The sequence below is a fragment of the Oncorhynchus clarkii genome, unplaced genomic scaffold (genome assembly GCF_045791955.1).
Source record: "Oncorhynchus clarkii lewisi isolate Uvic-CL-2024 unplaced genomic scaffold, UVic_Ocla_1.0 unplaced_contig_2455_pilon_pilon, whole genome shotgun sequence".
NCBI classification, from domain to species: Eukaryota; Metazoa; Chordata; class Actinopteri; order Salmoniformes; family Salmonidae; genus Oncorhynchus; species Oncorhynchus clarkii.
Window position 1 is genome coordinate 1 of NW_027258612.1, and position 27856 is coordinate 27856.

At 44.6% G+C, this 27856-nt stretch overlaps 46 non-coding genes and 1 pseudogene across 46 annotated transcripts; all 47 read left to right on the forward strand.

Annotated features, from left to right (window-relative positions):
• On the forward strand, window positions 1-93 carry LOC139397601 (5S ribosomal RNA; annotated as a pseudogene; the record flags this gene model as incomplete).
• A 177-nt stretch (window positions 94-270) lies between these two features.
• LOC139397593 (5S ribosomal RNA) lies at window positions 271-389 on the forward strand. Its single transcript, XR_011631052.1, has one exon. It is a non-coding gene; the product is annotated as a 5S ribosomal RNA (ribosomal RNA).
• A 177-nt stretch (window positions 390-566) lies between these two features.
• LOC139397611 (5S ribosomal RNA) lies at window positions 567-685 on the forward strand. The gene has a single exon (XR_011631067.1). It is a non-coding gene; the product is annotated as a 5S ribosomal RNA (ribosomal RNA).
• Window positions 686-862: 177 nt separating this feature from the next.
• On the forward strand, window positions 863-981 carry LOC139397623 (5S ribosomal RNA). The gene has a single exon (XR_011631078.1). It is a non-coding gene; the product is annotated as a 5S ribosomal RNA (ribosomal RNA).
• A 260-nt stretch (window positions 982-1241) lies between these two features.
• On the forward strand, window positions 1242-1360 carry LOC139397634 (5S ribosomal RNA). Its single transcript, XR_011631089.1, has one exon. It is a non-coding gene; the product is annotated as a 5S ribosomal RNA (ribosomal RNA).
• Window positions 1361-1537: 177 nt separating this feature from the next.
• LOC139397486 (5S ribosomal RNA) lies at window positions 1538-1656 on the forward strand. The gene has a single exon (XR_011630947.1). It is a non-coding gene; the product is annotated as a 5S ribosomal RNA (ribosomal RNA).
• A 177-nt stretch (window positions 1657-1833) lies between these two features.
• LOC139397497 (5S ribosomal RNA) lies at window positions 1834-1952 on the forward strand. The gene has a single exon (XR_011630958.1). It is a non-coding gene; the product is annotated as a 5S ribosomal RNA (ribosomal RNA).
• A 177-nt stretch (window positions 1953-2129) lies between these two features.
• Window positions 2130-2248, forward strand: LOC139397508 (5S ribosomal RNA). The gene has a single exon (XR_011630969.1). It is a non-coding gene; the product is annotated as a 5S ribosomal RNA (ribosomal RNA).
• A 177-nt stretch (window positions 2249-2425) lies between these two features.
• LOC139397480 (5S ribosomal RNA) lies at window positions 2426-2544 on the forward strand. The gene has a single exon (XR_011630941.1). It is a non-coding gene; the product is annotated as a 5S ribosomal RNA (ribosomal RNA).
• Window positions 2545-2721: 177 nt separating this feature from the next.
• Window positions 2722-2840, forward strand: LOC139397519 (5S ribosomal RNA). The gene has a single exon (XR_011630980.1). It is a non-coding gene; the product is annotated as a 5S ribosomal RNA (ribosomal RNA).
• A 177-nt stretch (window positions 2841-3017) lies between these two features.
• On the forward strand, window positions 3018-3136 carry LOC139397530 (5S ribosomal RNA). Its single transcript, XR_011630991.1, has one exon. It is a non-coding gene; the product is annotated as a 5S ribosomal RNA (ribosomal RNA).
• Window positions 3137-3313: 177 nt separating this feature from the next.
• On the forward strand, window positions 3314-3432 carry LOC139397542 (5S ribosomal RNA). The gene has a single exon (XR_011631002.1). It is a non-coding gene; the product is annotated as a 5S ribosomal RNA (ribosomal RNA).
• A 177-nt stretch (window positions 3433-3609) lies between these two features.
• LOC139397553 (5S ribosomal RNA) lies at window positions 3610-3728 on the forward strand. The gene has a single exon (XR_011631013.1). It is a non-coding gene; the product is annotated as a 5S ribosomal RNA (ribosomal RNA).
• Window positions 3729-17066: 13338 nt separating this feature from the next.
• On the forward strand, window positions 17067-17185 carry LOC139397564 (5S ribosomal RNA). Its single transcript, XR_011631024.1, has one exon. It is a non-coding gene; the product is annotated as a 5S ribosomal RNA (ribosomal RNA).
• Window positions 17186-17362: 177 nt separating this feature from the next.
• LOC139397576 (5S ribosomal RNA) lies at window positions 17363-17481 on the forward strand. The gene has a single exon (XR_011631035.1). It is a non-coding gene; the product is annotated as a 5S ribosomal RNA (ribosomal RNA).
• A 177-nt stretch (window positions 17482-17658) lies between these two features.
• Window positions 17659-17777, forward strand: LOC139397587 (5S ribosomal RNA). The gene has a single exon (XR_011631046.1). It is a non-coding gene; the product is annotated as a 5S ribosomal RNA (ribosomal RNA).
• A 177-nt stretch (window positions 17778-17954) lies between these two features.
• On the forward strand, window positions 17955-18073 carry LOC139397599 (5S ribosomal RNA). Its single transcript, XR_011631057.1, has one exon. It is a non-coding gene; the product is annotated as a 5S ribosomal RNA (ribosomal RNA).
• A 260-nt stretch (window positions 18074-18333) lies between these two features.
• LOC139397602 (5S ribosomal RNA) lies at window positions 18334-18452 on the forward strand. The gene has a single exon (XR_011631058.1). It is a non-coding gene; the product is annotated as a 5S ribosomal RNA (ribosomal RNA).
• A 260-nt stretch (window positions 18453-18712) lies between these two features.
• LOC139397603 (5S ribosomal RNA) lies at window positions 18713-18831 on the forward strand. Its single transcript, XR_011631059.1, has one exon. It is a non-coding gene; the product is annotated as a 5S ribosomal RNA (ribosomal RNA).
• Window positions 18832-19008: 177 nt separating this feature from the next.
• On the forward strand, window positions 19009-19127 carry LOC139397604 (5S ribosomal RNA). The gene has a single exon (XR_011631060.1). It is a non-coding gene; the product is annotated as a 5S ribosomal RNA (ribosomal RNA).
• Window positions 19128-19304: 177 nt separating this feature from the next.
• Window positions 19305-19423, forward strand: LOC139397605 (5S ribosomal RNA). The gene has a single exon (XR_011631061.1). It is a non-coding gene; the product is annotated as a 5S ribosomal RNA (ribosomal RNA).
• A 177-nt stretch (window positions 19424-19600) lies between these two features.
• Window positions 19601-19719, forward strand: LOC139397606 (5S ribosomal RNA). The gene has a single exon (XR_011631062.1). It is a non-coding gene; the product is annotated as a 5S ribosomal RNA (ribosomal RNA).
• A 260-nt stretch (window positions 19720-19979) lies between these two features.
• LOC139397607 (5S ribosomal RNA) lies at window positions 19980-20098 on the forward strand. Its single transcript, XR_011631063.1, has one exon. It is a non-coding gene; the product is annotated as a 5S ribosomal RNA (ribosomal RNA).
• Window positions 20099-20275: 177 nt separating this feature from the next.
• LOC139397608 (5S ribosomal RNA) lies at window positions 20276-20394 on the forward strand. The gene has a single exon (XR_011631064.1). It is a non-coding gene; the product is annotated as a 5S ribosomal RNA (ribosomal RNA).
• A 177-nt stretch (window positions 20395-20571) lies between these two features.
• LOC139397609 (5S ribosomal RNA) lies at window positions 20572-20690 on the forward strand. Its single transcript, XR_011631065.1, has one exon. It is a non-coding gene; the product is annotated as a 5S ribosomal RNA (ribosomal RNA).
• A 177-nt stretch (window positions 20691-20867) lies between these two features.
• LOC139397610 (5S ribosomal RNA) lies at window positions 20868-20986 on the forward strand. Its single transcript, XR_011631066.1, has one exon. It is a non-coding gene; the product is annotated as a 5S ribosomal RNA (ribosomal RNA).
• Window positions 20987-21163: 177 nt separating this feature from the next.
• Window positions 21164-21282, forward strand: LOC139397612 (5S ribosomal RNA). The gene has a single exon (XR_011631068.1). It is a non-coding gene; the product is annotated as a 5S ribosomal RNA (ribosomal RNA).
• A 260-nt stretch (window positions 21283-21542) lies between these two features.
• LOC139397613 (5S ribosomal RNA) lies at window positions 21543-21661 on the forward strand. The gene has a single exon (XR_011631069.1). It is a non-coding gene; the product is annotated as a 5S ribosomal RNA (ribosomal RNA).
• A 177-nt stretch (window positions 21662-21838) lies between these two features.
• On the forward strand, window positions 21839-21957 carry LOC139397614 (5S ribosomal RNA). The gene has a single exon (XR_011631070.1). It is a non-coding gene; the product is annotated as a 5S ribosomal RNA (ribosomal RNA).
• A 177-nt stretch (window positions 21958-22134) lies between these two features.
• LOC139397615 (5S ribosomal RNA) lies at window positions 22135-22253 on the forward strand. Its single transcript, XR_011631071.1, has one exon. It is a non-coding gene; the product is annotated as a 5S ribosomal RNA (ribosomal RNA).
• A 259-nt stretch (window positions 22254-22512) lies between these two features.
• LOC139397617 (5S ribosomal RNA) lies at window positions 22513-22631 on the forward strand. The gene has a single exon (XR_011631072.1). It is a non-coding gene; the product is annotated as a 5S ribosomal RNA (ribosomal RNA).
• A 177-nt stretch (window positions 22632-22808) lies between these two features.
• Window positions 22809-22927, forward strand: LOC139397618 (5S ribosomal RNA). Its single transcript, XR_011631073.1, has one exon. It is a non-coding gene; the product is annotated as a 5S ribosomal RNA (ribosomal RNA).
• Window positions 22928-23104: 177 nt separating this feature from the next.
• LOC139397619 (5S ribosomal RNA) lies at window positions 23105-23223 on the forward strand. The gene has a single exon (XR_011631074.1). It is a non-coding gene; the product is annotated as a 5S ribosomal RNA (ribosomal RNA).
• A 260-nt stretch (window positions 23224-23483) lies between these two features.
• LOC139397620 (5S ribosomal RNA) lies at window positions 23484-23602 on the forward strand. The gene has a single exon (XR_011631075.1). It is a non-coding gene; the product is annotated as a 5S ribosomal RNA (ribosomal RNA).
• Window positions 23603-23779: 177 nt separating this feature from the next.
• LOC139397621 (5S ribosomal RNA) lies at window positions 23780-23898 on the forward strand. The gene has a single exon (XR_011631076.1). It is a non-coding gene; the product is annotated as a 5S ribosomal RNA (ribosomal RNA).
• Window positions 23899-24075: 177 nt separating this feature from the next.
• Window positions 24076-24194, forward strand: LOC139397622 (5S ribosomal RNA). The gene has a single exon (XR_011631077.1). It is a non-coding gene; the product is annotated as a 5S ribosomal RNA (ribosomal RNA).
• A 260-nt stretch (window positions 24195-24454) lies between these two features.
• Window positions 24455-24573, forward strand: LOC139397624 (5S ribosomal RNA). The gene has a single exon (XR_011631079.1). It is a non-coding gene; the product is annotated as a 5S ribosomal RNA (ribosomal RNA).
• A 177-nt stretch (window positions 24574-24750) lies between these two features.
• On the forward strand, window positions 24751-24869 carry LOC139397625 (5S ribosomal RNA). The gene has a single exon (XR_011631080.1). It is a non-coding gene; the product is annotated as a 5S ribosomal RNA (ribosomal RNA).
• A 177-nt stretch (window positions 24870-25046) lies between these two features.
• LOC139397626 (5S ribosomal RNA) lies at window positions 25047-25165 on the forward strand. Its single transcript, XR_011631081.1, has one exon. It is a non-coding gene; the product is annotated as a 5S ribosomal RNA (ribosomal RNA).
• A 260-nt stretch (window positions 25166-25425) lies between these two features.
• Window positions 25426-25544, forward strand: LOC139397627 (5S ribosomal RNA). Its single transcript, XR_011631082.1, has one exon. It is a non-coding gene; the product is annotated as a 5S ribosomal RNA (ribosomal RNA).
• A 177-nt stretch (window positions 25545-25721) lies between these two features.
• On the forward strand, window positions 25722-25840 carry LOC139397628 (5S ribosomal RNA). The gene has a single exon (XR_011631083.1). It is a non-coding gene; the product is annotated as a 5S ribosomal RNA (ribosomal RNA).
• A 177-nt stretch (window positions 25841-26017) lies between these two features.
• Window positions 26018-26136, forward strand: LOC139397629 (5S ribosomal RNA). Its single transcript, XR_011631084.1, has one exon. It is a non-coding gene; the product is annotated as a 5S ribosomal RNA (ribosomal RNA).
• Window positions 26137-26313: 177 nt separating this feature from the next.
• Window positions 26314-26432, forward strand: LOC139397630 (5S ribosomal RNA). Its single transcript, XR_011631085.1, has one exon. It is a non-coding gene; the product is annotated as a 5S ribosomal RNA (ribosomal RNA).
• A 260-nt stretch (window positions 26433-26692) lies between these two features.
• Window positions 26693-26811, forward strand: LOC139397631 (5S ribosomal RNA). Its single transcript, XR_011631086.1, has one exon. It is a non-coding gene; the product is annotated as a 5S ribosomal RNA (ribosomal RNA).
• A 177-nt stretch (window positions 26812-26988) lies between these two features.
• LOC139397632 (5S ribosomal RNA) lies at window positions 26989-27107 on the forward strand. The gene has a single exon (XR_011631087.1). It is a non-coding gene; the product is annotated as a 5S ribosomal RNA (ribosomal RNA).
• A 177-nt stretch (window positions 27108-27284) lies between these two features.
• On the forward strand, window positions 27285-27403 carry LOC139397633 (5S ribosomal RNA). The gene has a single exon (XR_011631088.1). It is a non-coding gene; the product is annotated as a 5S ribosomal RNA (ribosomal RNA).
• A 260-nt stretch (window positions 27404-27663) lies between these two features.
• LOC139397635 (5S ribosomal RNA) lies at window positions 27664-27782 on the forward strand. Its single transcript, XR_011631090.1, has one exon. It is a non-coding gene; the product is annotated as a 5S ribosomal RNA (ribosomal RNA).
• The last annotated feature ends 74 nt before the right edge of the window (window positions 27783-27856 follow it).

A 27856-nucleotide genomic window follows, 5' to 3' on the forward strand; every position in this document is an offset into this window, starting at 1 on the left:
GCCTGATCCCGTCCGATCTCGGAAGCTAAGCAGGGTCGGGCCTGGTTAGTACTTGGATGGGAGACCGCCTGGGAATACCAGGTGCTGTAAGCTTTTTGTCACTGCCTTGTGGAATTTCAACTCTTTGTCCGTTTTTTCCCACAAGGCTGAAATATGTGCCCTCGCTTTGAAATAAGTAAGCAAGGTTAGTTTGTATTTCATCCAACAATCTGTACCACAAATTATGGTTACAGTATATGCAATTTCATCCACTTTTTGAGATTGCCTTTTGCTTACGGCCACACCGGCCTGAGTACGCCTGATCTCGTCCGATCTCGGAAGCTAAGCAGGGTCGGGCCTGGTTAGTACTTGGATGGGAGACCGCCTGGGAATACCAGGTGCTGTAAGCTTTTTGTCACTGCCTTGTGGAATTTCAACTCTTTGTCCGTTTTTTCCCACAAGGCTGAAATATGTGCCCTCGCTTTGAAATAAGTAAGCAAGGTTAGTTTGTATTTCATCCAACAATCTGTACCACAAATTATGGTTACAGTATATGCAATTTCATCCACTTTTTGAGATTGCCTTTCGCTTACGGCCACACCGGCCTGAGTACGCCTGATCTCGTCCGATCTCGGAAGCTAAGCAGGGTCGGGCCTGGTTAGTACTTGGATGGGAGACCGCCTGGGAATACCAGGTGCTGTAAGCTTTTTGTCACTGCCTTGTGGAATTTCAACTCTTTGTCCGTTTTTTCCCACAAGGCTGAAATATGTGCCCTCGCTTTGAAATAAGTAAGCAAGGTTAGTTTGTATTTCATCCAACAATCTGTACCACAAATTATGGTTACAGTATATGCAATTTCATCCACTTTTTGAGATTGCCTTTCGCTTACGGCCACACCGGCCTGAGTACGCCTGATCTCGTCCGATCTCGGAAGCTAAGCAGGGTCGGGCCTGGTTAGTACTTGGATGGGAGACCGCCTGGGAATACCAGGTGCTGTAAGCTTTTTGTCACTGCCTTGTGGAATTTCAACTCTTTGTCCGTTTTTTCCCACAAGGCTGAAATATGTGCCCTCGCTTTGAAATAAGTAAGCAAGGTTAGTTTGTATTTCATCCAACAATCTGTGCTACAAATTATGGCTACAGTATATGCAATTTCTTCCACTTTTTGAGTGACACAAAGATGCTTATCTAAATGGTGAAAATGCAACAGCTGTTAATCAGGCTCACTTTGACTTTACATAGTGCACCAAGAGATAGTTTCTCGCTTACGGCCACACCGGCCTGAGTACGCCTGATCTCGTCCGATCTCGGAAGCTAAGCAGGGTCGGGCCTGGTTAGTACTTGGATGGGAGACCGCCTGGGAATACCAGGTGCTGTAAGCTTTTTGTCACTGCCTTGTGGAATTTCAACTCTTTGTCCGTTTTTTCCCACAAGGCTGAAATATGTGCCCTCGCTTTGAAATAAGTAAGCAAGGTTAGTTTGTATTTCATCCAACAATCTGTACCACAAATTATGGTTACAGTATATGCAATTTCATCCACTTTTTGAGATTGCCTTTCGCTTACGGCCACACCGGCCTGAGTACGCCTGATCTCGTCCGATCTCGGAAGCTAAGCAGGGTCGGGCCTGGTTAGTACTTGGATGGGAGACCGCCTGGGAATACCAGGTGCTGTAAGCTTTTTGTCACTGCCTTGTGGAATTTCAACTCTTTGTCCGTTTTTTCCCACAAGGCTGAAATATGTGCCCTCGCTTTGAAATAAGTAAGCAAGGTTAGTTTGTATTTCATCCAACAATCTGTACCACAAATTATGGTTACAGTATATGCAATTTCATCCACTTTTTGAGATTGCCTTTTGCTTACGGCCACACCGGCCTGAGTACGCCTGATCTCGTCCGATCTCGGAAGCTAAGCAGGGTCGGGCCTGGTTAGTACTTGGATGGGAGACCGCCTGGGAATACCAGGTGCTGTAAGCTTTTTGTCACTGCCTTGTGGAATTTCAACTCTTTGTCCGTTTTTTCCCACAAGGCTGAAATATGTGCCCTCGCTTTGAAATAAGTAAGCAAGGTTAGTTTGTATTTCATCCAACAATCTGTACCACAAATTATGGTTACAGTATATGCAATTTCATCCACTTTTTGAGATTGCCTTTTGCTTACGGCCACACCGGCCTGAGTACGCCTGATCTCGTCCGATCTCGGAAGCTAAGCAGGGTCGGGCCTGGTTAGTACTTGGATGGGAGACCGCCTGGGAATACCAGGTGCTGTAAGCTTTTTGTCACTGCCTTGTGGAATTTCAACTCTTTGTCCGTTTTTTCCCACAAGGCTGAAATATGTGCCCTCGCTTTGAAATAAGTAAGCAAGGTTAGTTTGTATTTCATCCAACAATCTGTACCACAAATTATGGTTACAGTATATGCAATTTCATCCACTTTTTGAGATTGCCTTTCGCTTACGGCCACACCGGCCTGAGTACGCCTGATCCCGTCTGATCTCGGAAGCTAAGCAGGGTCGGGCCTGGTTAGTACTTGGATGGGAGACCGCCTGGGAATACCAGGTGCTGTAAGCTTTTTGTCACTGCCTTGTGGAATTTCAACTCTTTGTCCGTTTTTTCCCACAAGGCTGAAATATGTGCCCTCGCTTTGAAATAAGTAAGCAAGGTTAGTTTGTATTTCATCCAACAATCTGTACCACAAATTATGGTTACAGTATATGCAATTTCATCCACTTTTTGAGATTGCCTTTCGCTTACGGCCACACCGGCCTGAGTACGCCTGATCTCGTCCGATCTCGGAAGCTAAGCAGGGTCGGGCCTGGTTAGTACTTGGATGGGAGACCGCCTGGGAATACCAGGTGCTGTAAGCTTTTTGTCACTGCCTTGTGGAATTTCAACTCTTTGTCCGTTTTTTCCCACAAGGCTGAAATATGTGCCCTCGCTTTGAAATAAGTAAGCAAGGTTAGTTTGTATTTCATCCAACAATCTGTACCACAAATTATGGTTACAGTATATGCAATTTCATCCACTTTTTGAGATTGCCTTTCGCTTACGGCCACACCGGCCTGAGTACGCCTGATCTCGTCCGATCTCGGAAGCTAAGCAGGGTCGGGCCTGGTTAGTACTTGGATGGGAGACCGCCTGGGAATACCAGGTGCTGTAAGCTTTTTGTCACTGCCTTGTGGAATTTCAACTCTTTGTCCGTTTTTTCCCACAAGGCTGAAATATGTGCCCTCGCTTTGAAATAAGTAAGCAAGGTTAGTTTGTATTTCATCCAACAATCTGTACCACAAATTATGGTTACAGTATATGCAATTTCATCCACTTTTTGAGATTGCCTTTCGCTTACGGCCACACCGGCCTGAGTACGCCTGATCTCGTCCGATCTCGGAAGCTAAGCAGGGTCGGGCCTGGTTAGTACTTGGATGGGAGACCGCCTGGGAATACCAGGTGCTGTAAGCTTTTTGTCACTGCCTTGTGGAATTTCAACTCTTTGTCCGTTTTTTCCCACAAGGCTGAAATATGTGCCCTCGCTTTGAAATAAGTAAGCAAGGTTAGTTTGTATTTCATCCAACAATCTGTACCACAAATTATGGTTACAGTATATGCAATTTCATCCACTTTTTGAGATTGCCTTTCGCTTACGGCCACACCGGCCTGAGTACGCCTGATCTCGTCCGATCTCGGAAGCTAAGCAGGGTCGGGCCTGGTTAGTACTTGGATGGGAGACCGCCTGGGAATACCAGGTGCTGTAAGCTTTTTGTCACTGCCTTGTGGAATTTCAACTCTTTGTCCGTTTTTTCCCACAAGGCTGAAATATGTGCCCTCGCTTTGAAATAAGTAAGCAAGGTTGGTTTGTATTTCATCCAACATTTGTGGGAGTAAAAAGAACACATGGGCACGTAGGGAGAATTGGATACACTAAAGCAAAAGGAGACACATAGCCTATTGACCTATTTGTGGGAATAAATAGAACACATAGGCACTTAGGGAGAATTGGATACACTAAGTAAGAGGAGACACATAGCCTATTGACCTATTGTGGGAGTAAATAGAACACATAGGCATTTAGGGAGAATTGGATACACTGAAAGGGGACACATAGATGGCTGACAAAAATACACACACATGAGAACCATAAGTTAAGTGCAGGGCCACCAATTCACTAAAAGGGGACACACAGATGGCTGACAAAAATACACACACATGAGAACCATAAGTTAAGTGCAGGGCCAAAGAACAGGCCTATAGAATAACCAGACGCATGCTATTTTTTTTAGGACGAAGCAAGGATCCTGCCACCATTATAATCTAATTAAAAGAGGATGTGGGCGTTATTGGGCGTGAACAAGCAGGAAGCCTGGACTGAAAGATAATGGTGGCAGATGGATAGGGGAAATATGTCTATTTACATATGGGATGGACGTATATGCTGTATGTGTATAAATATGAGAGCCAGGGCTCTGGGAAGCGGTGTGTGCTCCGCGGACCATCCTGGCTGGCAATACTCTTGTATTAAAAGCCTGATTGATTTCACAAGTTCTGGCATGCGTTATAATTGATTCAATTATCCACCACATACTTGGCGAGCTTTGCCAGGAGAGACGGGGTCCGGACGCTCTTGGCTGGTTGCGGGTTCTTTGGGGCAATCTGACGAAACAATGGTGGCCGCCCAACTATAACAAGGTAAGCAAGTTCTTACAAAATAGTTGAAATGTTTGGGTAGATTGCTTCAGAGATCCTGTATCAGCGGGGGGAGTGTCAAGTAGGTCTCTCTTTTAAATTTCCTAAAACTACAGATTAAAGAACTTTTGAAATTCAATAAAATTGCATGTGTGTGTAAACTTGGGAATTGTATAAGCAAATACAAACGTGCATGCATGTCTGGTAGTAAATAGGCAAGGGCTGTGAACTTCGCTGGTATTGGGTGTTTGGACGGAGGGCGCGGGCGATTGCTCTGGTCAGGCTGCTTGGGCGGACCTGTGTGTCTGGTTTAGTTGGGGGAGTTGTTCCGTCTGATTCAGTTTGGCCGGGCTCGACCGTTTCAGGACCTGTTTTGGAGTGTGCGTAAACACACCCCATTCAACCTGGGCGAGCGACCCGTGTCGGGTGCGTGATTCGGACTGCTCCCTCGGTGGGCCATTCATATGGGGGACTTTCGGGCGGCTTGTTTGGTGTGATTGTCGTGCGCTCTCTGGCTGAACGGCTGGGACTGGGCGCAGGGCTACAGCTTTCTGCTTATATGGTTAGAATATAAAAAGTAGGTAAATAAATATTCGTGGATGCCGCTCTATAGAAGAGGTCTGAACGGACGAATATTTAGAAAGTAGGATAAAAAGTAGTGAAATAAATATTCGTGGCTACCGCTCTATAAAAGAGGTCTGAACGGACGAATATTTAGAAAACAGAATATAAAAAGCAGTGAAATAAATATTCGTGGCTACCGCTCTATAGAAGAGGTCTGAACGGACGAATATTTAGAAAGTAGAATAAAAAGCAGTAAAATAACTATTCGTGGCTACCGCTCTATAGAAGAGGTCTGTACGGACGAGTATTTAGAACGCAGGAAAAACGTTGGCCTGATTGTGCGACGTTCAACTGCAAAAAGAAATCCTGCGATTACAAAACGCTCCGTCTAGCTAAACGGGGGTTTATAAATCAGTAGGTCACGCCGCGATATTGTTCTAATCATTGGATAAAGATCAGTACGGGGTGGATGAATGGGATATGAAAACAAACTGATCCGATTAGACAGTTGTAGTATCGTATCGTAGAAATCCTATAATCTAGACTTATGTTGAGGAAGTGAAGTAAGTCAATAAAGACATTGTAGGTCATTTTTAGGTAAAAACGAAGGGTATGTGTGAAAAATCCTACAGGATAATTTAGGCTCATGTGGAGGAAGTGTATTGAGTTTAGAAAGAGACTGTGTTGGTTTCAGTTAGAAATAAAAGGTTGAATGAATGAATGGAAATAAACGCATGAATGTGAAGAGTGATATGATGTAATTTTGTGTGAAGATAGAACTGTAGAGATAAGAACAGGTTGTGTGTACTTAGACAGAACGTCCAGAAGAGGGAGTGCGCAACCTTCCTGTGACAGACTAGAAAGGTTGAATGTTTCTGACCGGCAAAAGTATTCCTCTATCACAGTAGACACAATCATAGAGTGATTCTTATCATAACCTGAGTATTATTATTAGGTATAGGAAACGAAAGTAAGGATAAACAATAGATAGGTGTTGAAACTAGAAATTAATAAAATAATTTAAGAAGCATAACCCAAATAGTATAAAACGGATAGAATAGTGTGTAATATAAAAAAGAAAGCAGAATCACTAATAAACTGAAATTATACTATGGCATTAGAAATAAGTTTAAGTCAAGTAGGATAAGGAGTAATGAATAAATAAAATCCAGGACACATGTATAACTCATAAACTGTGCAGACAGAGTAAGGAGGAAAAATAGACAATAGCCCCTCTGTGTACACAGAGGCTAGGGTCTAAAAATAGCCTGAAGGGCAGAAGGGGGTGCTGAAAATAGTGAGAAGGAAAGGAAAGGAGAGAAGTCGGCCTCACTAATAAGTTGACCATAGGATCAAACGGCTAGGATTAAGAAAGAAATAAAAGGCGGAGATAATATAAATAAAACATTAGATATATTATCCTTAGAAATTGATTAAGAGCCATAATAACAGAACAACCAAACGAACAAAATGAATAGAACACCGGTAGAGATCCTAGGGGCAAGGCATCCACTGAGCAAAGAAGAAATAATGAGAACTTCCATAAAATGGGAGAAACGCACAAGAAAACTGACCACCAAATGGCCAGCGGAGGGAACATTGGATGTCTCTGTGTGTGAGGAAATGGAGACACTGATAAAGAACTACAAACCAAAGGACAAGAAACAAAAAAGGAGAGATAAGCGGGAGAGAGAGAATGAAATACTAAAAATGTTCAAAGAAGAAGGAACTGGTTTGTTAAAAAGCATGAAAACGGCAAGAGAAATGCTGAAGAGAGATGACAAGGCAACGGAAGGAAAAGAGTGTGTAACTAAACCTCCACCTTATTCCAATGGGCAATTTCCAATGGTAACAGGACGTGTGGACATAGTAGGTGAGGTAGAATTAACTGAAGAGAGGGAAGGGGCTGTCTCACCGGGATCAACAGGGGCGCCCATTCACTCAACGGAGAGAAGAAAGAGAATGACTGAGAAAAATCCAAGCTCAGAGGAAGTCTTCAATTGTTATGAAGGCTTGAGAGAAACCCTGGCTGCAATGGAAATGGGAGAAAATGAAAAAACAGGACCGCTAACAATGGGGAAAATAAATGGAAAAAAAGTAGAATGCTTTAAGAAAGGTCTGGAGGCACTAGCAGATTACCACGCAAGACAGAGTCTCTGCAGTATGGGAGAGGAAGAAGAAGAGAGTGACCAACACTGTAGAGAGGATAGAGAATATGAAATTCAAAAATCAAAGATACTGGGAGAATGTGAGGAACTAAGAGAAAAAATAAGAGCACAGCAACAGGAGAGAGATCAAGCCTGGGTTTCACATGAGAGCATGAGAAATGAGCCTGCAACTCGTAGGAAAGCCCTAGGAAAAGAACCTGGTTACTATAAAGGCCAGCTTCCAATCCTAGTAAAAGGCACTCAGGGCCACTACACGCCGTGGGCTACGCAGGACCTGGAGGGGTTGGTTATCCGTCTACCAGATCTGAATGAAGGAGCGGGTAAATGGATCAGAACCTTTGAAGAACATACTGTGGGGAAATTACTGGCGGTGGGCGACATAAGGGCACTACTGGCCAGGGTGACGAGCATGCGTACTATGGGAGAGATCATGCAGGACGGGGGCATCGATGGCGCAAATGGGGGAGTGATGAATGATGGATTACTGTTCAACAGATACAGACCAGCCATCTGGCGAGCCTTGAGGGAAGCATATCCCACAAAAGTGGATCCTAAAGCACTGAGGGGCGAAGCCATTGGAGACACAGAAAACCCAGCCACCTACCTACATGGACAGTTGAAAAGGTGGAGGATGGAAACAGAACAAGACCCTGAGGGCAATGAACTGATGACAACTATGTTCCGAAATTCAATAATAGAAGCCATGCCCCAGCCGGTAAAAAGCAGGCTGGAGGATGTGGTGGGACTTACATCAAAACCATACAGGGAATTCTGTGACCACGTGGTTCATGCGGTGGAAAAACACAGGAAGGATGAACAGAGACAGATGGAACAAGGAAAAGATATTCAGAGAAGGCTGACCCAATTGCAGTTGGATGAGCTAACCAACAGAGGAAAAAAGAAGGTCCAAGCAGCTGTCACGACCCCTGGGCCAGAGATGGGAACAATGGCTGCTGTCTCCCCAGGAGAGCCACAGCTGTTCGGCCCTGGGCGGGCCCAAGTGTCCACTGCACCGCCAGTAGTAAATGTGTATACACAGCCCCCGAATTGGAATGGGGGGAAAAAACATCAGAAAAACGTACAATCTGATAAAAGCAAGGGAACTGTGGATTCTAGAGGGCCGCCTGGCACCTGTTGGGGTTGTAGGCAAACGGGACACAACAGGCGAGAATGCCCTACACACCCGTGGCAGGATCGGACTGGGGGAAATAGAAATAGCAGACCGCCACCGGCGAGTAGTGCTCCGACCCACGAACCAAATCCAAGTGGGTGGAATCCAAACAATGACTGGCGGGGCGACCCTAACCAACCCTCAGGCCCTGTGAACTCATGGTCGGGGCCTAACCAACCCTCAGGCCCTGTGAACTCATGGTCGGGGCCTAACCAACCCTCAGGCCCTGTAAACTCATGGTCAGGGCCTAATCAACGCAACTAGGGATGCCCAGGGAATCCTAGGGGGGAGGGTCAGTTTCCAATATTAACAACAAAAGCTGACCAAGAACCTATACTGCAGGTTCAGATAGAAAACAGAGGCACACCCATGATGATAGATACTGGAGCCACTTACACATGTGTAAGTCCACACTATGCCTCTCATCTCCCCATGTCGGGCAAATATGCCAAAACAATAGGATTCTCGGGAAATACGCAGTTAATTCCAATGACCGCTCCAGTTCGTCTAACAGCTGACGGCAAATCTGCTACAATTCCAATTTTAGTGTCAGATCAAACACCAATTAATTTACTAGGAAGAGATGCACTATGTAAAATGGGTTTACAAATCAAATGTTCTCCGGATGGAGTGATAATTGAAAGAACAGGATTACAACTACCAGTGATAGGTACAGAAGGGACGGCTAATGTGTATTGGCTAGGAGGCATTGAATCAGACGTAGACAGAACTGTAAGGAAATGGGGTAAATTCATTCAGGCCCAAATACCTAAAGCAGTTAGAGCTAAATCTGAATATCATTGTACAATGCAATTTGACCCACACCAGGATCCATTATTAGAACAACTCTGGGTTATGGGGGCAAATGGACAGAAAGCACCCATAATGTCACAGTATATTATCATTGGAAAGCAAGGAGCTGCAATGGATGTGATGGACGGAGACGGGTCTGAATTTGTGCAGAAATGGTTCAATGTCTCAGACTCCGTCCCTCACATCACATTGTTGGTAAATCAGGGTTACACATCTAAAGATCTAGGACCAATGATGAGGGAAGTTAAGAAAAAGAAATGGGACAAAACAGACAATCCACTAATTTTTCATTCAAAGGATAAATCATTTATCAAAATAGTTACAGCTACTATGTTGATTGGTGATCCAAGGGAGATAGAGGTTAGTGCAGGCCAGCAAGTGGTGCTAGGTGAAGGGCTAGGGTTAATCAGTGAACTTAGAGAAGAGATGGAGAAAATTATACCAACCAAGGTATGGTCGCAACACGACACAGACGTCGGGTTAGTCAAATCTGCTAGTCCCGTCTGTGTAAAGATAAAACCCGACGCCAAACTTCCATGGAAAACCCAGTATCCTATGAAGCCTGAGGCTGAAGAAGGAATAAGATCGACAATAGAAGGACTGATCAGGGCAGGTGTATTGATAGAGATGCCCAGCTGCTGCAATACACCTTTGTTACCTGTCCTTAAAGCCGATGGTAAAAGATGGAGACTGGTCCATGATTTGAGAGCGGTGAATGACATAGCTCAGGATTGCCCTGCTGAAGTCCCAAACCCTCACACGCTGCTGACCAATGTTCCCCCGGATGCCAAATACTTCACGGTTATCGACCTATGTGGAGCGTTTTTTAGTATACCCCTGGCGGAGGAGTGCAGACATCTGTTTGCATTTAGATATGGGGGTAAAACTCTGTCTTACACGAGGACGCCACAAGGTTTTAAGCACAGTCCGCATTTGTTTAATCAAATATTGAGGGCTGATTTGGAGGAATTAATGTTAGATGGCACATTGATTCAATATGTGGATGACCTGTTGATCTGTGCCTCGACTTTGGAACAATGTCATTCTGACTCACTTAAAGTACTACAGCGACTAGCTGAGGGGGGACACAAAGTTTCTAGAACAAAACTACAGTACTGTCAACCTCAAGTTGAGTACTTAGGGAGAACAATAGCTCATGGGACTAAAGCCATAGCTCCAGGACAGTTAGAAGGTATCAGTAAAGCACCCCTGCCACAAACGGTAGCTCAAATGATGACCTTTTTGGGAATGACAGGGTTCAGCTCAGATTGGATAGAGGAGTATGTAGTCAAAACAGCTCCTCTGAGAGAAATAATGAAAGAAGCGGGACAGCTTAACCTCAGAGCAAAACTAGATTGGAATACTGATGCGTTAGTTGCTTTCGAAACACTCAAGAAAGAGATGCAGACAGCTCCAGCTTTAGCAACTCCCGATTACACCAAACCATTCTTGTTATATGTAGCAAACAGGTGTGACAACTATGCAGCAGCCGTTCTTATGCAAGAATCGTGTAGTGGTAGGAAGAAACAACCAATTGCCTATTATAGCTCCAAACTAGATCCGGTAGCCCAGGGATACCCACCGTGTTATCAAGGATTGGCAGCGTTGCATTACGCATATGACAAAGCGTCAACGATAACCATGGGGTACCCTGTGGTTATCAGTACTCATCATAAAATTGTGGAGTTGATAGAGCAGGGAAAATTTGTGTTAACAAATGCAAGGACAATGGACTATATGAGCTTACTTACGTATCCAGATGTTCTCATTAAAAGATGCAGCACTGTGAATCCAGCGGAAAGGGTTCCGTTCGATTTCGAAGGAGAAGCACACGATTGTGTAGCCGAGGCTCTAACATTTACCAAATTGCGCCCTGACTTAGAATCTATTCCGTTAATAGATCATGAGGGAGATAATCTGGAAAGTTACTTTGTAGATGGTTCTTGTTTTAAGGATTATACAGGTAATCATGCAGGGTTTGCGGTTGTCAAACACAAAGGGAAAACCTTTACTGAAGAAATACTTGAACATTGTCCTCAACCGTGCTCAGCACAGTTAGCTGAATTACAGGCTTTGACAGCAGCATGTGTACTAGGAAGGGGTAAAACAGTTAACATCTATACTGATTCCGCATACGCGCACGGTGTATGCCATTTGTTTGGTGCAGTATGGAAACAGAGAGGGTTTAAAAAGAGTGATGGAACTCCCATCCAACATCACGCACAAATTGTTAAGTTAATGACAGCATTAATGTATCCTCGGAAACTAGCAATAATCAAATGTCAAGCGCATAAAAAAGGCAATGACTTTGTCATTAGGGGCAATAATGCAGCAGATGAAGCGGCCAAAAAAGCATCTAAGTGTGTTGTCCCTATTCTCATTGCGCCATTGATGGACATGGTTGCTATTGCACCAATCACATCTCCTGCTGAGCTAATTCAAATTCAGGCTCAGGCTGGAATTACTGAACAGACCACCTGGCTACAGAGGGGGGCTTCTGTAGACAGACATGGGATATGGAGAACACATGATGGTGCCATATTAGCCACCACCGCTCTCTTGACGCTACTTATCAATGATGCACATGATGTTGATCATTGTGCAAGGGGGGAGGTGATAAGAAAAATCAAAAAACAAGGTTTTTGGTCGCCATATCTACAGGCAACAGTAGATGAGATTTTGTCAAAATGTGAAATATGCGCAAAAAACAACATACGTAAAGGTATAACTACGCCGATAGGTCACATACCGGTTCCAGAAGGTCCGTTTAGACACATTGTGATGGACTATGTAGACATGATAAAACCTGTACGGGGTAAAAGGTATATGTTAGTCATCATAGACAGGTTCAGTAGATGGGTAGAAGCAATACCGTCGGCGGATCAGGGGTCAGGAACAGTGGTTAAATTCTTATCAACAGAAGTCATTCCCAGGTTTGGGATTCCATCCGAAATTAGCTCAGACAATGGATCGGCGTTTATACAAAAAGTTGTAAAAACAATAATACAGCAGCTAAGAATGAAACAAAGATTGGGGTGTGTCTATCATCCACAATCGCAGGGGATGGTTGAAAGGGTTAATGGGACCCTGAAAAACAAGATAACAAAGATCTGTAGATCTACAGGACTCAATTGGGTAGATGCGTTGCCGCTTGCACTAATGAGTTGTCGCATGGAAACTAACAGAAACACGCATCTCTCACCGCATGAAATGCTTACGGGTCGACCCATGCCAATACCAATGTTAGGAGGACTATACAAAGGTCCCTCTTTAGACATATTGCAGAGTGAGTTGAAATCGTATGTGATGTATCTAACCAAAATACACAAAGCCATATACTTACAGGAGAAAAAGACGGTGCCAGAGGCAGGTCCGGAAGGACCTCCCCCAGTGGTTCCAGGAGATCTGGTCTACGTTCGAGTGTTCCGGAGGAAGTGGGATCAACCGAGGAGAGAAGGACCGTACGAGGTGGCAGCAGCCACAAACACGGCCGTCCAAGTGAAAGGAAGCAAGACGTGGTACCATCTAAACCACTGCACCCGAGTCCCGACGGAGAGAAGGATACAACCCTACAGAGATGAGGACGCAGAGGATGCTGATTCACCAGGCAGGAGCCCGGAGGGAGCAGGAGCAGCGGAAACGATCGAAGCACCAGAGAGTAATCAAGAAAAGGGCAGACCAGATACAAGCCAAGATACGAAAAGTGCGCCAACTAACGCACTCAGAAGAAGTATCAGGGGAAAAGAGACTGAAAAGAAAAGAGACAGACAACCAAAGCCTCTTCCAGCAGGGCCTGAAAGCCCGGAAATGGGGGGGGGTGACATGCCTGTTACTCCTGATGACATACCTGTTGGGGCAGACCTTGTTGACGGGAGCCCTCTACAGTGGGACCCCGAGGTATCACCTGAAGAATGGGAACATCTCTTCCCTGAAATGGACGCCTTCCCAGATGGAAGCCCAGCTCGGACTGAGGAGGGAACAACGGGCGGAGAAAGTGGAGGAGAAACCTCACCAGGAACAACAGGTGAAGAAAGTGGAGGAGAAACCTCACCAGGAACAACAGGTGAAGAAAGCGGAGGAGAAGCCTCACCAAGAGCAGAAGGGGAGATCTTGCAAGGAAAAACGGTCCTGCAGGATGAAAGAAATGGGGATTTCCCCACGATTGACTTTTCAGCTCTTACCTGGTCTCCATAATGAACAATTGAAATTAGGAGCACAACAGAACAATGACCACGACAGAGCAAGAGCAATCGAGGACAAGACGAAGACAATGCACTCACACATGACCAAGATGAATGATAAAAACAGGAAGAAAAGAGAGGAACCGGTCGAACAAGGAGAAAAGACAGGACGTTTTGACAGGTTTAAATTCTCTGTTCCGCCCCAACTTCTAACTGAACCAGGGGAACAGAGAACAGTTTCGGTATGGAGGAAGAAACCACTACCAGAGGAGCCACTCTGTGGATGGACACATCATATGATAAAGGGAGAAGTTATATGGGACCCTAAAGGTTGTGACCTGATATTAACCAAATATGAGGAAGGCTGGGAGTTTATCATGAACAAGATAACACCAGCAGAAGGTGAAGAATTTGAAATTGAAATAGCAAGAACAGGACTGACCGAAGGAAACAGTTACAAACATGTCAAATTGGGTCCCACGCCAGCACCTGAGCAAGAACAGCTTGTAACAACCAAAGCGACGACGACAACGATAGCAGCGGCTGTAACAACCACGGTGGCGGCTGCTGTGACGACCACAGCAACTACCACCAAGATGACATCAACTGCCCTTGCCAAGCGGACCACGGTGACCATAAAGACACCTGTAACACCAGAACCAAAAGGATTCTTTAATGAGATTTGGAACTTTTTGACAAACTCTAATGACCTACCCCAAGACAAGAACAATGCAAAGATGACGGACATAGGTATATCAGACTCAGAACCATTCAAGGACACTATGCAGGAGGAAGAAGTGAAGAACGAATGGTACAAATGGGCTAAGTATACGGCAAACAAACACAGAATGGACAATTGTATTTTGTGTAGTAAATCACCTTTGTCGGATCTCATGATAGTCCCTGAACCAGCATCATTTAAAAACTGTGCAAATTGGAAGAATGATCATTGTACCAAGACAAAGTATTCTATTCCCTTGTGTGACATAGAATGTAGGATTGCTCAGGGGAGCACTAGAGGCAGAATCATGTTGAACGAGACTAGGTTGGGAAACAATGACTGTGCTGCATATGACATTAAAACTGAATTAAATGGACTCAATTTAGACATAAGTAATGTGGTTAAAGGAAAATATGAATGTTTTTACAGCTATAACACCGAAGGAATAAATGTCGGAAACACCACTGTAGAATGTGATACTATTTGGATACTAGAGACGGCAGGGGTTCGTAGAAGCACAGATGAAGGGTTGATTGTAAATAGAAAAGGAGTGTGTGGTACAATAACCCAGGTTGCGCCGTCCCTCACTATACTGAAGAATCAGGATAGAGGTATTGCAGATAGTTTCTGGATGTGTGGGAAAAACAAACTATTGAATGTACTACCAGATGGATGGATTGGTCTCTGTGCCTTAGTTAGAGCAATTCAACAGGTTACCATTATCAAATCACCTCATGACGATTATGTTAAATCTAGAGTTAAAAGGGCGTATGAGAAGGACCCTGAGGTATACCTGGATGCAATTGGACAGCCTAGGGGAGTACCTCGGGAGTTCAAGGCAAGAGATGAAGTTAAATCTGGATTTGAATCAATATTTTTGTGGGTTACACCGAATAAGAACTTAGAGTGGATTAATTATATTTATTATAACCAGCAGAGATTCATTAACTATACTGACTCAGCTCTAACGGCGTTGGGGGAACAGGTACAGGCTACCAGCAAAATGACTTGGCAAAATAGACAGGCTCTCAATTGGCTTTTGGCGGAGAAGGGTGGAGTCTGTGTTATGTTTGGGGATGATTGTTGTACCTTTATTCCTAACAACACAGCGCCTAACGGATCCTTTGCACTTGCTATGACTAGACTTAAAGGGTTACGAACAGAGGTAAAGGCTAATGCTGGGTTTGATTCTCATGTTTGGGACTGGCTGGATCTAGCATTAGGTAAATGGGGAGCTATGTTTGCTAGGATGGCCATTATGCTGGGCGGAGGATTAGTGGCTCTAGGTATCGTATTTTGTTGTGTTTTACCTTTGGTGAAATCGCTTGTGATCCGAACAACGGTTAAACAGATGTCGATAGGTAGAGCTAACCTTCCTGTGGTAGTTGATCCTGTACCTGGAAGCCCAGGCCATTATACAGATAGATATGGACAAGCATGTAATGCAGCTGGTGGGCCTCTTGACTGCCCTTTTGGTAATCCTAACTGTCTGTTTGGAGTAGTCCCTGGAGGTGGTTATGCTTGCCATGGTTTTCGAAAAGATGGTCTACCTGTTTATGCTATATCCCCAGAGTCAGAAGAATGTCCACTGGTACATGTCCACAAAGAGTGTCATTTGGGCAATAACTGTAAGTGGTGCACTAAGTATAATGAGGAGGGTCATAATCATTACGGAGATCCTCTGTTTTGTGCAAAATGTCAAAGAGGAGATTGTGATATTTGTAGTGAAGAGGATTGTACTCTTATGTAAGGATTTCATATACCTATTGACTTATGGCCGTGTATGTTCGTTTGTTTGGTTGTGATTTTTAATTTTTAAAAATAGGTATATCGATGAATATATCTGATTTCCTTAAATTCAAGTTAGTTTTGCCTTCTACAAATAAGTTATTTCAAAACATGCTAGGTAACAGAGGGTATCCGGTTACAAGTGTCTACGGACCATGTCCTTAATCTTCTAACAAAGGTTGGTATCATTGATAACACATTGTTAGAGAGGTGTCTGCGAGGGAGGATCATGATTGAAAACTTAATGTTAGAATGTTGTTGTGTCATTTTTCTTTTGAAACTGCATGTAGGCCTATTATTTTCTTATATTCAAGTATTATTTTATTATATTCAAGTACTATTGTTGTCTATTCCAGTAGTACTTTTATGGCTTCTTATATTCTTCTTATGTTTAGTCTTATTGTTTTATTTTTTGTATTTTTACACATAACTGAGACAACCTCAGGCAAGGCTATGTACCTACATGCTCATGCTTCACCATAATGTTACATGTATTTTTTCTTATTATTTCTTACCTAGTTAGATCTTTTACTCTTCTGCATAAATAAGAGATGTTTGGTTTAGTTGGGTTTTTGTTAATGTTTATTATTGGATCTTTTACTCTTAGTTTCATTTTCATGATTTGGAGATGTTTGGTCCAGGTTGTTTGAATGATTTCTTGTATTTTTATTTTTGTGTGGGGCTAATTAGCCCCAGAGGAGGGATTTGTGGGAGTAAAAAGAACACATGGGCACGTAGGGAGAATTGGATACACTAAAGCAAAAGGAGACACATAGCCTATTGACCTATTTGTGGGAATAAATAGAACACATAGGCACTTAGGGAGAATTGGATACACTAAGTAAGAGGAGACACATAGCCTATTGACCTATTGTGGGAGTAAATAGAACACATAGGCATTTAGGGAGAATTGGATACACTGAAAGGGGACACATAGATGGACAATCTGTACCACAAATTATGGCTACAGTATATGCAATTTCATCCACTTTTTGAGATTGCCTTTCGCTTACGGCCACACCGGCCTGAGTACGCCTGATCTCGTCCGATCTCGGAAGCTAAGCAGGGTCGGGCCTGGTTAGTACTTGGATGGGAGACCGCCTGGGAATACCAGGTGCTGTAAGCTTTTTGTCACTGCCTTGTGGAATTTCAACTCTTTGTCCGTTTTTTCCCACAAGGCTGAAATATGTGCCCTCGCTTTGAAATAAGTAAGCAAGGTTAGTTTGTATTTCATCCAACAATCTGTACCACAAATTATGGCTACAGTATATGCAATTTCATCCACTTTTTGAGATTGCCTTTCGCTTACGGCCACACCGGCCTGAGTACGCCTGATCTCGTCCGATCTCGGAAGCTAAGCAGGGTCGGGCCTGGTTAGTACTTGGATGGGAGACCGCCTGGGAATACCAGGTGCTGTAAGCTTTTTGTCACTGCCTTGTGGAATTTCAACTCTTTGTCCGTTTTTTCCCACAAGGCTGAAATATGTGCCCTCGCTTTGAAATAAGTAAGCAAGGTTAGTTTGTATTTCATCCAACAATCTGTACCACAAATTATGGCTACAGTATATGCAATTTCATCCACTTTTTGAGATTGCCTTTCGCTTACGGCCACACCGGCCTGAGTACGCCTGATCTCGTCCGATCTCGGAAGCTAAGCAGGGTCGGGCCTGGTTAGTACTTGGATGGGAGACCGCCTGGGAATACCAGGTGCTGTAAGCTTTTTGTCACTGCCTTGTGGAATTTCAACTCTTTGTCCGTTTTTTCCCACAAGGCTGAAATATGTGCCCTCGCTTTGAAATAAGTAAGCAAGGTTAGTTTGTATTTCATCCAACAATCTGTACCACAAATTATGGCTACAGTATATGCAATTTCATCCACTTTTTGAGATTGCCTTTCGCTTACGGCCACACCGGCCTGAGTACGCCTGATCTCGTCCGATCTCGGAAGCTAAGCAGGGTCGGGCCTGGTTAGTACTTGGATGGGAGACCGCCTGGGAATACCAGGTGCTGTAAGCTTTTTGTCACTGCCTTGTGGAATTTCAACTCTTTGTCCGTTTTTTCCCACAAGGCTGAAATATGTGCCCTCGCTTTGAAATAAGTAAGCAAGGTTAGTTTGTATTTCATCCAACAATCTGTGCTACAAATTATGGCTACAGTATATGCAATTTCTTCCACTTTTTGAGTGACACAAAGATGCTTATCTAAATGGTGAAAATGCAACAGCTGTTAATCAGGCTCACTTTGACTTTACATAGTGCACCAAGAGATAGTTTCTCGCTTACGGCCACACCGGCCTGAGTACGCCTGATCTCGTCCGATCTCGGAAGCTAAGCAGGGTCGGGCCTGGTTAGTACTTGGATGGGAGACCGCCTGGGAATACCAGGTGCTGTAAGCTTTTTGTCACTGCCTTGTGGAATTTCAACTCTTTGTCCGTTTTTTCCCACAAGGCTGAAATATGTGCCCTCGCTTTGAAATAAGTAAGCAAGGTTAGTTTGTATTTCATCCAACAATCTGTGCTACAAATTATGGCTACAGTATATGCAATTTCTTCCACTTTTTGAGTGACACAAAGATGCTTATCTAAATGGTGAAAATGCAACAGCTGTTAATCAGGCTCACTTTGACTTTACATAGTGCACCAAGAGATAGTTTCTCGCTTACGGCCACACCGGCCTGAGTACGCCTGATCTCGTCCGATCTCGGAAGCTAAGCAGGGTCGGGCCTGGTTAGTACTTGGATGGGAGACCGCCTGGGAATACCAGGTGCTGTAAGCTTTTTGTCACTGCCTTGTGGAATTTCAACTCTTTGTCCGTTTTTTCCCACAAGGCTGAAATATGTGCCCTCGCTTTGAAATAAGTAAGCAAGGTTAGTTTGTATTTCATCCAACAATCTGTACCACAAATTATGGCTACAGTATATGCAATTTCATCCACTTTTTGAGATTGCCTTTCGCTTACGGCCACACCGGCCTGAGTACGCCTGATCTCGTCCGATCTCGGAAGCTAAGCAGGGTCGGGCCTGGTTAGTACTTGGATGGGAGACCGCCTGGGAATACCAGGTGCTGTAAGCTTTTTGTCACTGCCTTGTGGAATTTCAACTCTTTGTCCGTTTTTTCCCACAAGGCTGAAATATGTGCCCTCGCTTTGAAATAAGTAAGCAAGGTTAGTTTGTATTTCATCCAACAATCTGTACCACAAATTATGGCTACAGTATATGCAATTTCATCCACTTTTTGAGATTGCCTTTCGCTTACGGCCACACCGGCCTGAGTACGCCTGATCTCGTCCGATCTCGGAAGCTAAGCAGGGTCGGGCCTGGTTAGTACTTGGATGGGAGACCGCCTGGGAATACCAGGTGCTGTAAGCTTTTTGTCACTGCCTTGTGGAATTTCAACTCTTTGTCCGTTTTTTCCCACAAGGCTGAAATATGTGCCCTCGCTTTGAAATAAGTAAGCAAGGTTAGTTTGTATTTCATCCAACAATCTGTACCACAAATTATGGCTACAGTATATGCAATTTCATCCACTTTTTGAGATTGCCTTTCGCTTACGGCCACACCGGCCTGAGTACGCCTGATCTCGTCCGATCTCGGAAGCTAAGCAGGGTCGGGCCTGGTTAGTACTTGGATGGGAGACCGCCTGGGAATACCAGGTGCTGTAAGCTTTTTGTCACTGCCTTGTGGAATTTCAACTCTTTGTCCGTTTTTTCCCACAAGGCTGAAATATGTGCCCTCGCTTTGAAATAAGTAAGCAAGGTTAGTTTGTATTTCATCCAACAATCTGTGCTACAAATTATGGCTACAGTATATGCAATTTCTTCCACTTTTTGAGTGACACAAAGATGCTTATCTAAATGGTGAAAATGCAACAGCTGTTAATCAGGCTCACTTTGACTTTACATAGTGCACCAAGAGATAGTTTCTCGCTTACGGCCACACCGGCCTGAGTACGCCTGATCTCGTCCGATCTCGGAAGCTAAGCAGGGTCGGGCCTGGTTAGTACTTGGATGGGAGACCGCCTGGGAATACCAGGTGCTGTAAGCTTTTTGTCACTGCCTTGTGGAATTTCAACTCTTTGTCCGTTTTTTCCCACAAGGCTGAAATATGTGCCCTCGCTTTGAAATAAGTAAGCAAGGTTAGTTTGTATTTCATCCAACAATCTGTACCACAAATTATGGCTACAGTATATGCAATTTCATCCACTTTTTGAGATTGCCTTTCGCTTACGGCCACACCGGCCTGAGTACGCCTGATCTCGTCCGATCTCGGAAGCTAAGCAGGGTCGGGCCTGGTTAGTACTTGGATGGGAGACCGCCTGGGAATACCAGGTGCTGTAAGCTTTTTGTCACTGCCTTGTGGAATTTCAACTCTTTGTCCGTTTTTTCCCACAAGGCTGAAATATGTGCCCTCGCTTTGAAATAAGTAAGCAAGGTTAGTTTGTATTTCATCCAACAATCTGTACCACAAATTATGGCTACAGTATATGCAATTTCATCCACTTTTTGAGATTGCCTTTCGCTTACGGCCACACCGGCCTGAGTACGCCTGATCTCGTCCGATCTCGGAAGCTAAGCAGGGTCGGGCCTGGTTAGTACTTGGATGGGAGACCGCCTGGGAATACCAGGTGCTGTAAGCTTTTTGTCACTGCCTTGTGGAATTTCAACTCTTTGTCCGTTTTTTCCCACAAGGCTGAAATATGTGCCCTCGCTTTGAAATAAGTAAGCAAGGTTAGTTTGTATTTCATCCAACAATCTGTACCACAAATTATGGCTACAGTATATGCAATTTCATCCACTTTTTGAGATTGCCTTTCGCTTACGGCCACACCGGCCTGAGTACGCCTGATCTCGTCCGATCTCGGAAGCTAAGCAGGGTCGGGCCTGGTTAGTACTTGGATGGGAGACCGCCTGGGAATACCAGGTGCTGTAAGCTTTTTGTCACTGCCTTGTGGAATTTCAACTCTTTGTCCGTTTTTTCCCACAAGGCTGAAATATGTGCCCTCGCTTTGAAATAAGTAAGCAAGGTTAGTTTGTATTTCATCCAACAATCTGTACCACAAATTATGGCTACAGTATATGCAATTTCATCCACTTTTTGAGATTGCCTTTCGCTTACGGCCACACCGGCCTGAGTACGCCTGATCTCGTCCGATCTCGGAAGCTAAGCAGGGTCGGGCCTGGTTAGTACTTGGATGGGAGACCGCCTGGGAATACCAGGTGCTGTAAGCTTTTTGTCACTGCCTTGTGGAATTTCAACTCTTTGTCCGTTTTTTCCCACAAGGCTGAAATATGTGCCCTCGCTTTGAAATAAGTAAGCAAGGTTAGTTTGTATTTCATCCAACAATCTGTGCTACAAATTATGGCTACAGTATATGCAATTTCTTCCACTTTTTGAGTGACACAAAGATGCTTATCTAAATGGTGAAAATGCAACAGCTGTTAATCAGGCTCACTTTGACTTTACATAGTGCACCAAGAGATAGTTTCTCGCTTACGGCCACACCGGCCTGAGTACGCCTGATCTCGTCCGATCTCGGAAGCTAAGCAGGGTCGGGCCTGGTTAGTACTTGGATGGGAGACCGCCTGGGAATACCAGGTGCTGTAAGCTTTTTGTCACTGCCTTGTGGAATTTCAACTCTTTGTCCGTTTTTTCCCACAAGGCTGAAATATGTGCCCTCGCTTTGAAATAAGTAAGCAAGGTTAGTTTGTATTTCATCCAACAATCTGTACCACAAATTATGGCTACAGTATATGCAATTTCATCCACTTTTTGAGATTGCCTTTCGCTTACGGCCACACCGGCCTGAGTACGCCTGATCTCGTCCGATCTCGGAAGCTAAGCAGGGTCGGGCCTGGTTAGTACTTGGATGGGAGACCGCCTGGGAATACCAGGTGCTGTAAGCTTTTTGTCACTGCCTTGTGGAATTTCAACTCTTTGTCCGTTTTTTCCCACAAGGCTGAAATATGTGCCCTCGCTTTGAAATAAGTAAGCAAGGTTAGTTTGTATTTCATCCAACAATCTGTACCACAAATTATGGCTACAGTATATGCAATTTCATCCACTTTTTGAGATTGCCTTTCGCTTACGGCCACACCGGCCTGAGTACGCCTGATCTCGTCCGATCTCGGAAGCTAAGCAGGGTCGGGCCTGGTTAGTACTTGGATGGGAGACCGCCTGGGAATACCAGGTGCTGTAAGCTTTTTGTCACTGCCTTGTGGAATTTCAACTCTTTGTCCGTTTTTTCCCACAAGGCTGAAATATGTGCCCTCGCTTTGAAATAAGTAAGCAAGGTTAGTTTGTATTTCATCCAACAATCTGTGCTACAAATTATGGCTACAGTATATGCAATTTCTTCCACTTTTTGAGTGACACAAAGATGCTTATCTAAATGGTGAAAATGCAACAGCTGTTAATCAGGCTCACTTTGACTTTACATAGTGCACCAAGAGATAGTTTTCGCTTACGGCCACACCGGCCTGAGTACGCCTGATCTCGTCCGATCTCGGAAGCTAAGCAGGGTCGGGCCTGGTTAGTACTTGGATGGGAGACCGCCTGGGAATACCAGGTGCTGTAAGCTTTTTGTCACTGCCTTGTGGAATTTCAACTCTTTGTCCGTTTTTTCCCACAAGGCTGAAATATGTGCCCTCGCTTTGAAATAAGTAAGCAAGGTTAGTTTGTATTTCATCCAACAATCTGTACCACAAATTATGGCTACAGTATATGCAATTTCATCCACTTTTTGAGATTGCCTTTCGCTTACGGCCACACCGGCCTGAGTACGCCTGATCTCGTCCGATCTCGGAAGCTAAGCAGGGTCGGGCCTGGTTAGTACTTGGATGGGAGACCGCCTGGGAATACCAGGTGCTGTAAGCTTTTTGTCACTGCCTTGTGGAATTTCAACTCTTTGTCCGTTTTTTCCCACAAGGCTGAAATATGTGCCCTCGCTTTGAAATAAGTAAGCAAGGTTAGTTTGTATTTCATCCAACAATCTGTACCACAAATTATGGCTACAGTATATGCAATTTCATCCACTTTTTGAGATTGCCTTTCGCTTACGGCCACACCGGCCTGAGTACGCCTGATCTCGTCCGATCTCGGAAGCTAAGCAGGGTCGGGCCTGGTTAGTACTTGGATGGGAGACCGCCTGGGAATACCAGGTGCTGTAAGCTTTTTGTCACTGCCTTGTGGAATTTCAACTCTTTGTCCGTTTTTTCCCACAAGGCTGAAATATGTGCCCTCGCTTTGAAATAAGTAAGCAAGGTTAGTTTGTATTTCATCCAACAATCTGTGCTACAAATTATGGCTACAGTATATGCAATTTCTTCCACTTTTTGAGTGACACAAAGATGCTTATCTAAATGGTGAAAATGCAACAGCTGTTAATCAGGCTCACTTTGACTTTACATAGTGCACCAAGAGATAGTTTCTCGCTTACGGCCACACCGGCCTGAGTACGCCTGATCTCGTCCGATCTCGGAAGCTAAGCAGGGTCGGGCCTGGTTAGTACTTGGATGGGAGACCGCCTGGGAATACCAGGTGCTGTAAGCTTTTTGTCACTGCCTTGTGGAATTTCAACTCTTTGTCCGTTTTTTCCCACAAGGCTGAAATATGTGCCCTCGCTTTGAAATAAGTAAGCAAGGTTAGTTTGTATTTCATCCAACAATCTGTACCACAAATTATGGCTACAGTATATGCAATTTCATCCACTTTTTGAGATTGCCTTTCGCTTACGGCCACACCGGCCTGAGTACGCCTGATCTCGTCCGATCTCGGAAGCTAAGCAGGGTCGGGCCTGGTTAGTACTTGGATGGGAGACCGCCTGGGAATACCAGGTGCTGTAAGCTTTTTGTCACTGCCTTGTGGAATTTCAACTCTTTGTCCGTTTTTTCCCACAAGGCTGAAATATGTGCCCTCGCTTTGAAATAAGTAAGCAAGGTTAGTTTGTATTTCATCCAACAATCTGTACCACAAATTATGGCTACAGTATATGCAATTTCATCCACTTTTTGAGATTGCCTTTCGCTTACGGCCACACCGGCCTGAGTACGCCTGATCTCGTCCGATCTCGGAAGCTAAGCAGGGTCGGGCCTGGTTAGTACTTGGATGGGAGACCGCCTGGGAATACCAGGTGCTGTAAGCTTTTTGTCACTGCCTTGTGGAATTTCAACTCTTTGTCCGTTTTTTCCCACAAGGCTGAAATATGTGCCCTCGCTTTGAAATAAGTAAGCAAGGTTAGTTTGTATTTCATCCAACAATCTGTGCTACAAATTATGGCTACAGTATATGCAATTTCTTCCACTTTTTGAGTGACACAAAGATGCTTATCTAAATGGTGAAAATGCAACAGCTGTTAATCAGGCTCACTTTGACTTTACATAGTGCACCAAGAGATAGTTTCTCGCTTACGGCCACACCGGCCTGAGTACGCCTGATCTCGTCCGATCTCGGAAGCTAAGCAGGGTCGGGCCTGGTTAGTACTTGGATGGGAGACCGCCTGGGAATACCAGGTGCTGTAAGCTTTTTGTCACTGCCTTGTGGAATTTCAACTCTTTGTCCGTTTTTTCCCACAAGGCTGAAATATGTGCCCTCGCTTTGAAATAAGTAAGCAAGGTTAGTTTGTATTTCATCCAACAATCTGTACCACAAATTATGGCTACAGTATATGCAATTTCATCCACTTTTTGAGATTGCCTTTCGCTTACGGCCACACCGGCCTGAGTACGCCTGATCTCGTCCGATCTCGGAAGCTAAGCAGGGTCGGGCCTGGTTAGTACTTGGATGGGAGACCGCCTGGGAATACCAGGTGCTGTAAGCTTTTTGTCACTGCCTTGTGGAATTTCAACTCTTTGTCCGTTTTTTCCCACAAGGCTGAAATATGTGCCCTCGCTTTGAAATAAGTAAGCAAGGTTAGTTTGTATTTCATCCAACAATCTGTACCACAAATTATGGCTACAGTATATGCAATTTCATCCACTTTTTGAGATTGCCTTTCGCTTACGGCCACACCGGCCTGAGTACGCCTGATCTCGTCCGATCTCGGAAGCTAAGCAGGGTCGGGCCTGGTTAGTACTTGGATGGGAGACCGCCTGGGAATACCAGGTGCTGTAAGCTTTTTGTCACTGCCTTGTGGAATTTCAACTCTTTGTCCGTTTTTTCCCACAAGGCTGAAATATGTGCCCTCGCTTTGAAATAAGTAAGCAAGGTTAGTTTGTATTTCATCCAACAATCTGTGCTACAAATTATGGCTACAGTATATGCAATTTCTTCCACTTTTTGAGTGACACAAAGATGCTTATCTAAATGGTGAAAATGCAACAGCTGTTAATCAGGCTCACTTTGACTTTACATAGTGCACCAAGAGATAGTTTCTCGCTTACGGCCACACCGGCCTGAGTACGCCTGATCTCGTCCGATCTCGGAAGCTAAGCAGGGTCGGGCCTGGTTAGTACTTGGATGGGAGACCGCCTGGGAATACCAGGTGCTGTAAGCTTTTTGTCACTGCCTTGTGGAATTTCAACTCTTTGTCCGTTTTTTCCCACAAGGCTGAAATATGTGCCCTCGCTTTGAAATAAGTAAGCAAGGTTAGTTTGTATTTCATCCAACAATCTGTACCACAAATTATGGCTACAGTATATGCAATTTCATCCACTTTTTGAGATTGCCTTTCGCTTACGGCCACACCGGCCTGAGTACGCCTGATCTCGTCCGATCTCGGAAGCTAAGCAGGGTCGGGCCTGGTTAGTACTTGGATGGGAGACCGCCTGGGAATACCAGGTGCTGTAAGCTTTTTGTCACTGCCTTGTGGAATTTCAACTCTTTGTCCGTTTTTTCCCACAAGGCTGAAATATGTGCCCTCGCTTTGAAATAAGTAAGCAAGGTTAGTTTGTATTTCATCCAACAATCTGTACCACAAATTATGGCTACAGTATATGCAATTTCATCCACTTTTTGAGATTGCCTTTCGCTTACGGCCACACCGGCCTGAGTACGCCTGATCTCGTCCGATCTCGGAAGCTAAGCAGGGTCGGGCCTGGTTAGTACTTGGATGGGAGACCGCCTGGGAATACCAGGTGCTGTAAGCTTTTTGTCACTGCCTTGTGGAATTTCAACTCTTTGTCCGTTTTTTCCCACAAGGCTGAAATATGTGCCCTCGCTTTGAAATAAGTAAGCAAGGTTAGTTTGTATTTCATCCAACAATCTGTACCACAAATTATGGCTACAGTATATGCAATTTCATCCACTTTTTGAGATTGCCTTTCGCTTACGGCCACACCGGCCTGAGTACGCCTGATCTCGTCCGATCTCGGAAGCTAAGCAGGGTCGGGCCTGGTTAGTACTTGGATGGGAGACCGCCTGGGAATACCAGGTGCTGTAAGCTTTTTGTCACTGCCTTGTGGAATTTCAACTCTTTGTCCGTTTTTTCCCACAAGGCTGAAATATGTGCCCTCGCTTTGAAATAAGTAAGCAAGGTTAGTTTGTATTTCATCCAACAATCTGTGCTACAAATTATGGCTACAGTATATGCAATTTCTTCCACTTTTTGAGTGACACAAAGATGCTTATCTAAATGGTGAAAATGCAACAGCTGTTAATCAGGCTCACTTTGACTTTACATAGTGCACCAAGAGATAGTTTCTCGCTTACGGCCACACCGGCCTGAGTACGCCTGATCTCGTCCGATCTCGGAAGCTAAGCAGGGTCGGGCCTGGTTAGTACTTGGATGGGAGACCGCCTGGGAATACCAGGTGCTGTAAGCTTTTTGTCACTGCCTTGTGGAATTTCAACTCTTTGTCCGTTTTTTCCCACAAGGCTGAAATATGTGCCCTCGCTTTGAAATAAGTAAGCAAGGTTAGTTTGTATTTCATCCAACAATCTGTACCACAAATTATGGCTACAGTATATGCAATTTCATCCACTTTTTGAGATTGCCTTTCGCTTACGGCCACACCGGCCTGAGTACGCCTGATCTCGTCCGATCTCGGAAGCTAAGCAGGGTCGGGCCTGGTTAGTACTTGGATGGGAGACCGCCTGGGAATACCAGGTGCTGTAAGCTTTTTGTCACTGCCTTGTGGAATTTCAACTCTTTGTCCGTTTTTTCCCACAAGGCTGAAATATGTGCCCTCGCTTTGAAATAAGTAAGCAAGGTTAGTTTGTATTTCATCCAACAATCTGTACCACAAATTATGGCTACAGTATATGCAATTTCATCCACTTTTTGAGATTGCCTTTCGCTTACGGCCACACCGGCCTGAGTACGCCTGATCTCGTCCGATCTCGGAAGCTAAGCAGGGTCGGGCCTGGTTAGTACTTGGATGGGAGACCGCCTGGGAATACCAGGTGCTGTAAGCTTTTTGTCACTGCCTTGTGGAATTTCAACTCTTTGTCCGTTTTTTCCCACAAGGCTGAAATATGTGCCCTCGCTTTGAAATAAGTAAGCAAGGTTAGTTTGTATTTCATCCAACAATCTGTGCTACAAATTATGGCTACAGTATATGCAATTTCTTCCACTTTTTGAGTGACACAAAGATGCTTATCTAAATGGTGAAAATGCAACAGCTGTTAATCAGGCTCACTTTGACTTTACATAGTGCACCAAGAGATAGTTTCTCGCTTACGGCCACACCGGCCTGAGTACGCCTGATCTCGTCCGATCTCGGAAGCTAAGCAGGGTCGGGCCTGGTTAGTACTTGGATGGGAGACCGCCTGGGAATACCAGGTGCTGTAAGCTTTTTGTCACTGCCTTGTGGAATTTCAACTCTTTGTCCGTTTTTTCCCACAAGGCTGAAATATGTGCCCTCGCTT